Source organism: Oryx dammah, unplaced genomic scaffold (assembly GCF_014754425.2).
Source record: "Oryx dammah isolate SB20612 unplaced genomic scaffold, SCBI_Odam_1.1 HiC_scaffold_16, whole genome shotgun sequence".
Taxonomy (NCBI): domain Eukaryota; kingdom Metazoa; phylum Chordata; class Mammalia; order Artiodactyla; family Bovidae; genus Oryx; species Oryx dammah.
In genome coordinates this window covers 25086338-25098168 of record NW_024070200.1, presented here as the reverse complement: position 1 = coordinate 25098168, position 11831 = coordinate 25086338, and the positions used below count along the sequence as shown (strand labels likewise).

Here is an 11831-nt window from a genome sequence, read left to right as displayed (position 1 = left end):
AATTATCAAATTAAATGATTCTCTTCCTTTTGCCCAAATACTACCTCTATCATTCAAGTGGAGAAATAGAGAAAGAAGCCAAACTAAAAATCCTACTAAAAACTAGTATTAGGGAATTACTACAAAGAAAGTAACAAACCTCTAAATGTTCCCTGGAAAATTTATAGGAAGGGATAGAAGAAATTAGACAAAGTGTAAAAAGCCAGTTATTTTCACAGGAGATTGCCTTATTTCTAAAATATCTTTATAGGGATGAGATACTTGCAGGGAAGATATTGGTAACACAAGATGAGAAATGGGATATTTTTCCTTTTTGTTTGCTGAGGTATTCTTAAATGCCTAGAACAGTTCCTAAAACATGGAACGTATCTGTTTACATTTTACTTTGGAGAGGAGGATGCACACCCCAGTGCTTGTAGGATCTTAGTTCCCTGACCAGGGGTTAAACCTGTACCCTCGGCAGTGAGAGCTCAGAATCCTAACCACTGGACCATCAGAGAATTCCCTTTTTCTGTTTTGCTTTTGTTTTAAAATTTGATAAGTAAAGGAATGATTAGCAGGCAGGTCTTCCCGCTAAAGAGTAAGTTTATTTTCGATCGGCAGGGATTTTGTCGTCTTAAAAGCACATCTTCAAACATACATGTAGCATCAGTTCACAATTTCCTTCACAAATGGAAAGACTGTTTCACTGGCGAAATACCCGTCAAGTAGGGCCCACACTAGTGCACTAGTGGCTCAAGAATTAGCTTCAGAGCCATGAATGCTGCCACTCCCAGCAGTAACATGAACACATGCACGAGGCAGGTACCTGAAAGGCCTCACACATACTGCATGCAGGAACAAAAATAAGGCTGAAGACTAACTCAGTTTTACAATGATCTTAAGGCTTAAATTACCATATCTCTCAAACTCTATATCCCCATGCAGCTAGCAATCCCCATATCCTATCTTTGAATGTCAATGCAATGCCATCTTAAAGCTAAAGTCAGGCTGTTAGCTTGAACATCTTTCAGAGATGGAATTCTGAGGTTACTGCAATTGAGATTTAACGAACGATACCACCAAGCAAAGGATGGCTTGGGGAAAGGTGATTGGTAGCAGAGAGAAATGATGGGCCTAGCTAGGGAAGAGATGAATGAAGTCGACTATAATGACTAGGGAATTACCCATCCCTGGAAGCAGCTATTAGGATTATAAGAGCCACCACTGAGCCAATAATGAATGTCACTTAAGCCACAAATAATTAGAGGCTGGATTCCCTACCAACTCAGCCTCTCCCCACTGTGAAGCTCTGAAAAGAAGAAAAAGTACTCCATCAATGCTACAGAATCTTATGTTCTTAAACAGCTCTACTCTAAGGAAAAGGTCAGTGGTCTGGATGCCTGCCATCTAATTCACCCTGCAACTAATTATGTGATTCCAGGCTTGGTGTCTTTCCTTTAAAGGGCTTAGGTTACCTGGCCTCTGATGGTCCAAGAAGGTCTAGCACTCTATCTAGGCATCACCCCTACAAGCAGCAACAGAGTTCTCTGGGGCATTAGGAAGTGCTTATCTGCCTCAGGACTCAGCTTAGATTAAAAACTGAAAAAAAAAAAAAAGATACAAACTCACAAAAGTACCTCCTTTATGAATTGCTGCATCTATAAAACACACCCAGAGTGAAGGAGCTGGCACATTCCAGGGGATTTGTTTTTAGAACAAAACTCCTAATGTCAGCAAAGTATCTGATTGATTAAGGGAGAGAAACAGAATTTTTCTGGCCAGAGTGAATCTTCACCTTCTCTTTTGGTTCCTGAAACCATAGCATCAACTTCAAAACAATGGAAGGAAATCATTGTGAGCCTCAGTGGCCCTGTTGAAACCACACAGGCCAGTTTTATCAGTGTTTTCTGGACAAGAGCCATATGAGATGGGTCTTGGCTTAGGCACATTCCCAATATTTGTTGGGTTCTGACATAGTCCAAAACCACGGAGGCTAAGGATGCACTGAGAAGCAAGGCTCACTTCAATAACAAGTCACACGTTTCTGTGCCAAATCGCGCACGGGGCAGAAACAAACTCCGGAAACTGATCAGGTCAACGGAGCTGCTATCCAAACCTCATCAAGCAGGGAAGGGCTTTAGAATATACAGAGGAGAATGCTCCAGAACAATAAGAAGAACATCACCAGAGTATTTCAGGATCAAGTGACGAATGTGTTGTGCAGTTAACATTGAAACCCATCAGTAGGAAGTTTCACTTATCGCTGGCTTTTTACTCATCAAAACTTCTGGACTAGATTAATACTTGAAATTTATAAAAGTTGAATAAGGTGTTAAAGTCTAGCCTTGGATGTGCCGATAAATCCACGTCTCCTTATGCATTCACCATCCCTTCCTCTGGCCCCACTGTGGACTCCTCCACCCGCTCCCTATCCCCACTTCATCCCCAGAAGCCTCTGTACAACTTTTAACAGAAGAAAATGAGTGGAGAGGGGTGAACCCCTCCCAGGCTTCCAGACTGGCTGCAGACCACAGATAGGCGCTCTGGATACCTAGGCGGCCACATTCCGGCAGGAAATGTGTAACGATGCTTTGCAAATGTACACAGACGTAGAACTTTAACAGCCAAACCCAAGTAACAAAATATGCTCCCCAAATGCTACAGGTGGAAAAGAAAACAGGGTTTCTGTTAAGAGTTCTTACTAAGTCGGCTTTGTGAAAAGCCATATCTCATCCATCCCAAAGGTAAAGTTGAAAAAGGAAAGTGCAGGATTTCCATCCCAGCGCCTAAACAGAATGCTCTTAATAGAAACCAACCACAGCTCCGTATATACCACTTCAAAAAACTGGTGTTGGCAACCTCCACTGTCCACTCAGCAATGAGGATCATTTTAGATCCACAGGTCAGAAGGGGATTCATCTGTCCCATCCCCTCCTCCACTCAGACTCACCACTTTGTTAAAAACAGTCAGCAACATAGATTTTCTACAGATATGTACTATATACATCATGACTTCAGCATCAGTCACTAGTATGACTTGATCTTAAGGTAGAGAGTGACGTTTTATAGAAATTTTAACTTAGCACATTAAAACAGTAATCATCTCATTTTACTTGCCAAATTGATAATAAATATGAATCCATTTTGAAAAATTTGCTAAAAAGAGCATAACTTTGAAGCTGCCACGTTGGGTAACTTTAAACTGGTATTTTGGTCCACTGCCAAATACTAAGCCCCTCCAACTGTGAAACAGAAATACCAGCCAATCTTGGTAGAGATTTGTTTTGAATTATGGAAGGTCCCTAAGCAGAACATACCTTTAATAAAATGCAACCTAAATATAGAATAACCTGTATTTAACCTGTTCACATCTCAAATGGGTTTATGAGGATTGAAGGTGTAAAACACTCAGTGTAAGGCCTGGCACATACCAAACACTGCTTTGTTGCTATTGTGTCCAGTTCTCTGTGATCCCACTGACTGCAGCATGCCAGGCTTCCCTGTCCTTCACCATTTCCCAGAGTTTGCTCATACTCATGTCCATTGAGTCGGTGATACCATCCAACCATCTCATCCTCTGTCATCAGGGGGGTTGAGATGACATCAGGGGTTCCCTGCCTTATCTTCTGCCTTCAGTCTTTTCCAACATCAGGGTCTTTTCCAATGAGTCATATCAGGTGGCCAAAGTAATGGAGCTTCAGCTTCAGCATCAGTCCTTCCAATGAAGGATCAGCTTCAGCATCAGTCCAACCAATATTCAGGGTTGATTTCCTTTAGGACTGACTGGTTTGATCTCCTTATTGTCCAAGGGACTCTTCTTCAGCACCACAGTTCAAAAGCATCAATTCTTTGGCCCTCAGCCTTTTTTTTTTTTTTTTTTACTGTCCAGCTCTCACATCCATATGTGACTACTGGAAAAACCATAGCTTTGACTATATGGACCTTCGTAGACAAAGAAATGTCTCTGTTTTTTTAATACTCTGTCTAGGTTTGTCATTGCTTTTCTTCCAAGGAGCAAGCATCTTTTAATTTCATGGCTGCAGTCACTGTCCACGTGATTGTGAAGACCAAGAAAATAAAGTCTGTCATTGCTTAATGTCAGCTATTTTTAAAATATGCACTGACGATGTGCACGTTTGTGTTCGCCTCAACTGGGGCTTCAGAATGTCTCCGCTTAGGGGATCTGATCCTAGCTAAGCGTTTTGCAGCTTCAAAAGCAGGGCTGAGAAACTCACAGAGCCTGTGGCATTTGCAAGTAACAAAATATTGAGGGGTTCCCTGGTAGCTCAGCTGGTAAAGAGTTTGACTGCAATGCAGGAGACCCCAGTTTGACTCCTGAGTCAGGAAGATACCCTGGAGAAGGGATAGGTTACCCACTCCAGTATTCTTGGGCTTCCCTGGTGGCTTAGATGGTAAAGAATCTGCCTGCAATGCGAGAGACCTGGGTTTGATCCCTGGGATGGGAAGATCCTCTGTAGGAGGGCATGGCAACCCACTCCAGTGTTCTTGCCTGGAGAATCCCATGGACAGAGGAGCCTGGCAGGCTATATTCATGAGGTCACAAAGAGTCAAGACACGACTGAGCGACTTTCACTTACTTAAGATATTGAAGCCGATCAGGTATATATGTGTCAGAACTCTGGAATGTGAGCTATGCTACCTACAACTAGGGAATTTTGTATCCTTGGCAATGAGAGGCAGACATTAAAAATCTTCAGGTTTTACAATGGTAGCAGGTCACTGAACCAGATTTGTATATAAACTCTCCTGAATATTTTTAACCCTAATTGTTAAATCAGAGCCACAAAAAAAAAAAAAAACCACAAAACCATCAGGCTGGATTCTGAGATCACTGTCTATGGCCCAGGAACTGTCTGTGACACTTCCTGAGCTACACAGGGGTGCTTTCCCTGTCTCTCTTTACCAGGATCAGCTATATCCTTCACTGCCATCCACACTGCACAGGCCTTCACCAAACCTCTTTCCCCTCAAGTCCTTCCCCCACATCTGCTCCAGACACAGCAAAGGGGGCCCAGGATCCTTCCTCACTATACCATAAGACACCAACCACACAGAATGTTAGATGAGTAAAGACTTGAGAAAAAATACACAAGACCCTGTGCCTTGTTTAGCTTGGAAAAACAGCCAAGCAATCAGAGTGGAGAATGTAATAGATGAAGTTTACCGGCCAGAAATGGGTCCAATTTATATTACCTAAATCAGACAAATATCATATGATATCACTTATACATGGAATCTTAAAAATGAATGATACAAATGAATTTATCTACTAAACAGAACTCACAGACCCAGAAAACAAAACTTATCATTACCAAAGGGGAAGAGAGGGGGATAAATGAGCAGTTTGGGATTAAAATATACACAGTACTACATATAAAATAGATAACCAACAAGGACCTACTTCATAGCACAGGAAACTCTACTCAATATCTTGTAATAAACTATAATGGAAAAGAATCTTAAAAAGAATATTTGTGTGTGTGTAGATATGTATGTATAAGTGGATCACGCTGCTGCATACCCAAAATTTACATGATATTGTAAACTATATTTAAAGAACATTAAACAATATATATTACCTAAATCACTTAAATTCATACAATATTCACAAGGCATGTTTACAAAATAATCGCAACTACACAAAGCCTTCTCCAAGAATTTCAAGAAAATGTCACTAAACAGTTCACATTGCTGCCAGTTTTAGAAAAAAAGTCAGCTCTCAATGTGTTGCTGAACAGCTCAGAGGCAGAAAAAGTGCTTTAGAGTCTTTATATTCATTCTAGCTTCAGAAAAAAGTATACAAACTGTCACTAGTTATCTTGGCATCTTGCTTGTTATCTATCTGGTTAGTTAAGAGCAAGTCTAGCTATTTTCTTCCTCCTACTGCCCAAGTTAAAGACTGATGTAAGGGAATGAAGAAGAAATGGGGAAAATGTTCTTGGTGGGCAACAACAAGAGCTGGATCCAGCTACCACGTTCCCCTTCCCAGAGTTTCAGCATCTGACCATGCTGACCATGTTCAGAAGATTCAGAACATCAGGCAGTCAATATCCAAGAGGCAAGTAATCCTTCCAACAAATCCCAAGTTATTCACACAAATATCTTCTACTAATTCTATTTCTACACTGAGAATGTTTACCTTCTTCACATGCCCTATATCCATACTAAAAATTCTTCTCCCTGAACCCACTTACCCAAAACTGTGCTACATATAACCTTACCCCCAATTTAGAACAATAATTGTTATGCCCTATACCTAAATTCTGTTGAAATGCAGGAGCTTCAGTAATTCTGAAAATGAAAAATCAGAAGTTATAAGCCATTCTCTGTGGCTATGGTGAAGTGGGGCTGCTGGTTTCTTCCTATCAGGCAAGAGCAGCCTGCCTAGAAAGGCAGGGAATTCACCATATTCACTTGAAAACCTGTCCTCAGGTAGACCTTTTTCATCAGCGTCCCTCTTTATTACGAACTTGGTCCTAACTTTGGGATCATTCAACAAACCATCAGCAACTATCAAGACTCTGAAACCTTCTCCTCAGCTCTCTCAGCTCAGTGATAATAGCTCCTTAAGAGCTGGCTCCCACCCCACCCTCAGAAATATGCATATATATATACACACACAGAAGCATGCCTAAGATTACAGGAGTCACGGGCCTGTAAGGTCTGACTGAACTAGATCAAAATTCTCTTGAGGGGATCCTGCACTTCGTGCATGAACCTGAGTGAATCACCCTGAACTTGAGGGAATCACCCTTCCCCCAGGAGCCACTGAAACTCTCAGAGACCAGGAATTTAAGAGACTATTGTCACTCCGTTTTGAATTGTGCTTAATTCCTCTCCTTGGAGGGGATTCAAGCAGAGCCCTGCAATTAAGCACAGTAAACAGGCCCGGGAACATCGGCACAGCAATACAGGCTGTTTGGGTTTGGGAAGGCAGCCCTTCCCGCGGAGGCCTGGCTCCGGGCCAGCAGGGTGACGGCTGAGTGACAGGGCTACGTGCGCTGCGTGAGGGTGGCAGCCAGCCCACACCCGAGCACATAACCGGCACGGGAGCGCCCTCCCCAATCCCCACCCGAGTCACCAGAGAAATGTTCTCAGTAAGGGCTTCCTTGCAATTATGAAATCCCCGAAAGTCAGCCAGGCCCTGGGTTAAGGCCATTTAACCCTCTCTATTCCGAGACCTTTCCCCCAAATCCTAACAACTGTTATTTCCTGCCTGAAGACCCATGTAGCCAAGGAGCACTTGAGGGTGGCAATTTACACACATTCTCTCATTTAATCTCCAGGTTAAGGGGAAGGTGAACTAGTGGCCGTCTGTCCTGAGTCACCCTGCCCACAAGTTTTCAGGAGACGTCGTTAACCCTGGAAGCTATCATAGGGATCTAGAAGTTATCCCAGTCCTACAGAAAAACAAATTCATGAGTAATCCTTAAGGCAGTATGGGTGTAGGAACTCCCCCATTTAACTTCCTTTGATGTGAGAAACAGACTTATCAGTAAATAAAACTTTACATGTGGCTTTCTAAAGGCTGAAGAGGAAAAAAAAAAAAAAGAATGTTTATGACCACAGGAATGTCAGAGAATTAAGTATGGTTGGCTTTAAATTTTCATCTGGAATAAATCCTAAAACACTTGAGGGAATCCATGATAACTTAAATACAGTTGGTAAGACAAGATTTTATTGAGTAATATACAAAAATGTATAGTTACCAATCAAAACATGTCAAGAAAAATGCCTTGAAGCAATGTTCTTAAGAGAAACAGGAAACACTTTATTTGCAATTCCCAGTGAATTTGAAGAGACTTGGGATAGTGTAACTATGTTGGAAAAAGTAAAGTTAAAGAACTTTCTAGGAAACCAGATCTTATATTCACATTTGAATTTCAGCCCTTGGAAATAGATCTGCTGAATGAAAGGAATGACACACAGCAAGTCAGAACCAGAATTCATGTAACTCAGGAGGCACATTTATTTACTGAACAAACATTTGTACGTGCCTGACACTGTTCTATGTGCTTCACAAATACTACCTCATTTGCTATTCATAGTAACTCCATAAGGTGGGGACCATTATCACTTCCATTTTACAGATGAGGAACTGAGGCACAAGGAGTTTAAGTAACTAGCTTTTCGGAACCCAGTTAGAGAATGACGTCATGCTTTACCAGCGCAGCTTATCTAATGTCTAATATTAACCGATTCACCTCATTTTTGAGAGAACTAAGATCTTCAGTTCTTCTTGAGGTATCTACTTACTCTCACCCTTGCCTGTCACCCTTTGCTTAATGACATAAAATCATAAAATGCAAAAGAAAGAAAAATGAGTGTGCTCTCTGTTGAGTCTGTGAACCAAAATCTCCAGGGCAAAGGTGAGAAAGTGGGGGCTCGGGATTTGGTCGGTGGAGGGTGCTGTATTTCAACAAAAGCAAAGAGCAAAGGAAACACTCAGTCCTACAGCAAAACATTAGTGGTCTTTGATGGGTTATTCACACTGCAGAGCTCAATCCCACTTAAACTGTAGCCCCATATCTGCTTGGGTCAACCATCAGTCTCATCCCCAGGTCCCACCCCAGGGTCTGCGGGAGGAAGTCAGTCTCTCCAAGATCTTGCTTTTTAGCTCAGGTCAACACCAGCAGTCCATGGGGTCACAAAGAGTCGGACACGACTGAGCGACTTCCCTTTCCTTACCCTTCCCAACACCAGCTAAGGTCTTCAGACTATTTCAAAGTCAGAAGGTAAACGATCAATCAAGAAAAAACTTTAAAGGAAATACAAAGTGTATCTTCCCTTGGGAAGACAAAGGGCAACACTTAGTAAACTCCCAGGAAACCAAGGGATGAGACAAAATTTCCTTCCTGGGGTGTACAGCTTATTCAGGAGAGGCTTGACTACCACTACACAATTAGTTAGAATTCACCAAGTACAGAATTTTCTAATATCATATTAATTAGAACACACTGGATATAGACCCACTGTGGCTTTCAACAGGGGTGAGATCCAGAGGACCACTCAGATGGGTGGAAAATAAAAGGCTCTTCTGAGAGAAATGTATAAAGTACTCTGGTGAGCAGCAAGGGGACTAGAAATAAAGGAGTGCCTGACTCTGAGTCTAGGGGGCAGTGATGGTTAATTTAATGGTCCCCAAGTCCCTTCACATGCTGTAGTCTATGGGGTCGCAAAGAGTTGGACATGACTTAGCAACTGAACAACAACAGCAATGTCCCTTCAAGATGGGGCTCCAAAAAAAGCTCCATTTTACAAATGTGGAAACTGAGAGAGACAAAAAGTAACTTGCAGGACGTTATAGAACTAAACATGGTCTTCCCACCACTAAACCATGCTTCAGAAATATCAGGAAAAGGCTGATCACTGAAAGAAAACATGTGCCATTATTTCCAGAGTGACCATGGGTGAAATTGTCTTCCTTCAATTCCAAGATAACACAACAAAGGATTCTCAGAGGATACTCATGACTTACCAAATATAGGCTCACACTACATTACTGAGAACTCAAAGCCCTGCATGCAGAAAAGGCAAGTGCCAACTACTCTCAGATTTCTAATGAGTCAGACCTTTGATTCCGATCAAGTTGGATTCCTTTCCAGGTTTCCCCTGGCTTAGAATCCCACACCTCAGCCATCTTACCCCAGAGGGTCAGACGACATAACCTTAGGCTTCTGTGTGGTGTTCAGTTAGCACATGATAGATGCTTAATACAGAGAGAATCATCTGCTCTTTTCCAGTTTGTTCCCAAATTATTACGATTCTTTCTTGCTCTCCTTCATGCCTTCAGCTCACACTCCTTGCTGGGCTGGAGGATACAGATAGGGGAGCAGTACTGTGCACATACTGATATTAACGAAGATGCTCCCCTTCAATCAACATAACGGGAGAGACTCGACTCCAAATCCCACCCCAATCCTTGTTCTGAAAGCTTAACTTTATTGGAACAAATAACAGATAAACCATAGGTGTGGGGTGTGTGTGTGTGTGTGTGTACTTAACATGTTAAAGTGCTTTTCTCAAAATTTTCCCAAATGAACCAAAAACACTTGTACTTTTTTAGTTTTCACTGTGAATAAGTTCAGATTGAATCAACTGATGGAACTGATTTTCTCACCAACGGAGAAACTACAGAAAAATAGAACAACATCCCCATTTAGCCTCCTCATATTTATTTCACTCAGTGGTGCTCCAGCTTCAGCCTGTATGAGAAATGCCTGGAGGATTGAGAGTTTCTGTTTCACTAGGTTTGAGGAGAAGCTCAAGACTATGCATTCCCAATAGGTTTCTGGGTGAGGCTGCTGCTGCTGCTCCAACAACCACACTTGGAGAAATCATGGCTATTTTGTGACAAACCAAGAGTTTCTGTGCAGTGATTCAGCCTAAATGATAAAAAGTCAAGAGGAATTAGAATTAGTCAACTGCACTAGTTAACTCACAAGCTGGAATCAAGATTGTCGGGAGAAATATGAACAACCTCAGATATGCTGATGATACCGCTCTAAGGGCAGAAAGTGAAGAGGAACTAAAGAGGCTCTTGATGAAGGTAAAAGAGGAGAGTGGAAAAGCTGGCTTAAAACTTAACATTCAAAAAACTAATATTATGGTATCCAGTTGCATCACTTCACAGCAAATAGATGGGGGAAAAGTAGAAACAGTGTCGGATTTCATTTTCTTGGGCTCCAAAATCACCATGGACAGTGATTAAAAGGCACTTGCTCCTTGGATGAAAAGCTATGACAAATCTACACAGTGTATTACAAAGCAGAGACATCATTTTGCCAAGAAAGGTCTATATAGTCAAAGCTATGGTTTTTCCAGTAGTCACGTATGGATGTGGGAGTTGGACTATAAAGAAATCTGAGCACCAAAGAATTGATGCTTTTGAACTGTGGTGTTGGGGAAGACTCTTGAGAGTCCCTTGGACTGCAAGGATATCAAACTAGTCAATCCTAAAGGACATCAGCCCCAAATATTCATTGGAAGGACTGATGCTGAAGCTGAAACTCCAATACTTTGGCCACCTGATGTGAAGAGCTGACTCACTGGAAAAGACCCTGATGCTGGGAGAGGAGAAGGGAGTGACAGAGAATGAGATGGTAGGATGGCTTCATTGACTCAGGGGACATGAGTGAGCAAACTCAGGGAGATAGTAAAGGACAGGGAAGCCAGGCGTGCTGCAGTTCATGGGGTGGCGCGACTTAGCTGAACAACAAACAACAACTAGTTAACTCAGACAACAGGAGGTTATGGGTAGAGCAGGAAGTAAGAGGAATTCCTACAGGGCAGCTTCTGGCACAGGCTCTGCAGCATGGTTCTTGAAATTAGCAGGAAACATTCCAACTGCAACTCTGTAGCACTGGTGAGGATTACTGTCATGTCAGCATTGAGGTGTGACTACTGATAGAGTCAGATCTCTTCTTCAGGAATGCAATCAGAGGCACTGAAAATACTTACCTGCTCTCTCAAATGAAATCTTAAGTCTCAGTTTTCATTTAATTCCTTATCATCTGGATGTAGTTATTTATTATTGTACCCATGTTATAGATGAGGAAAGTGAGGCTCAGAGAACTGAATACAGTGAAACAATATATAACGTCCATCCCAGTGCCTAGTAAGGTGCTGACTAAAATTAAGTTCAAATATAAAAATAAAAATTGACTTCCTTCCTAGAGAAGTGGAAATTGAGGTCCTGAGATGCTACTTGTAAGGGACCGAGGGAGGACCAGAACCTGGGGTCCTAGTCTCGTGGTCCCAGGCTTCTCTGAGTCTGACCACTAAGTACAAGCTGCCAGAATCTGAGTGCGACTTGGTACTTTCTAGGG

At 42.1% G+C, this 11831-nt stretch overlaps 1 protein-coding gene across 1 annotated transcript in view; it reads right to left on the bottom strand.

Annotated features, from left to right (window-relative positions):
- The window catches only part of EGLN3 (egl-9 family hypoxia inducible factor 3), a 29526-nt gene that overhangs the window by 8211 nt on the left and 9484 nt on the right, over positions 1-11831 (bottom strand). The gene's annotated exons all lie outside the window — the stretch shown is intronic.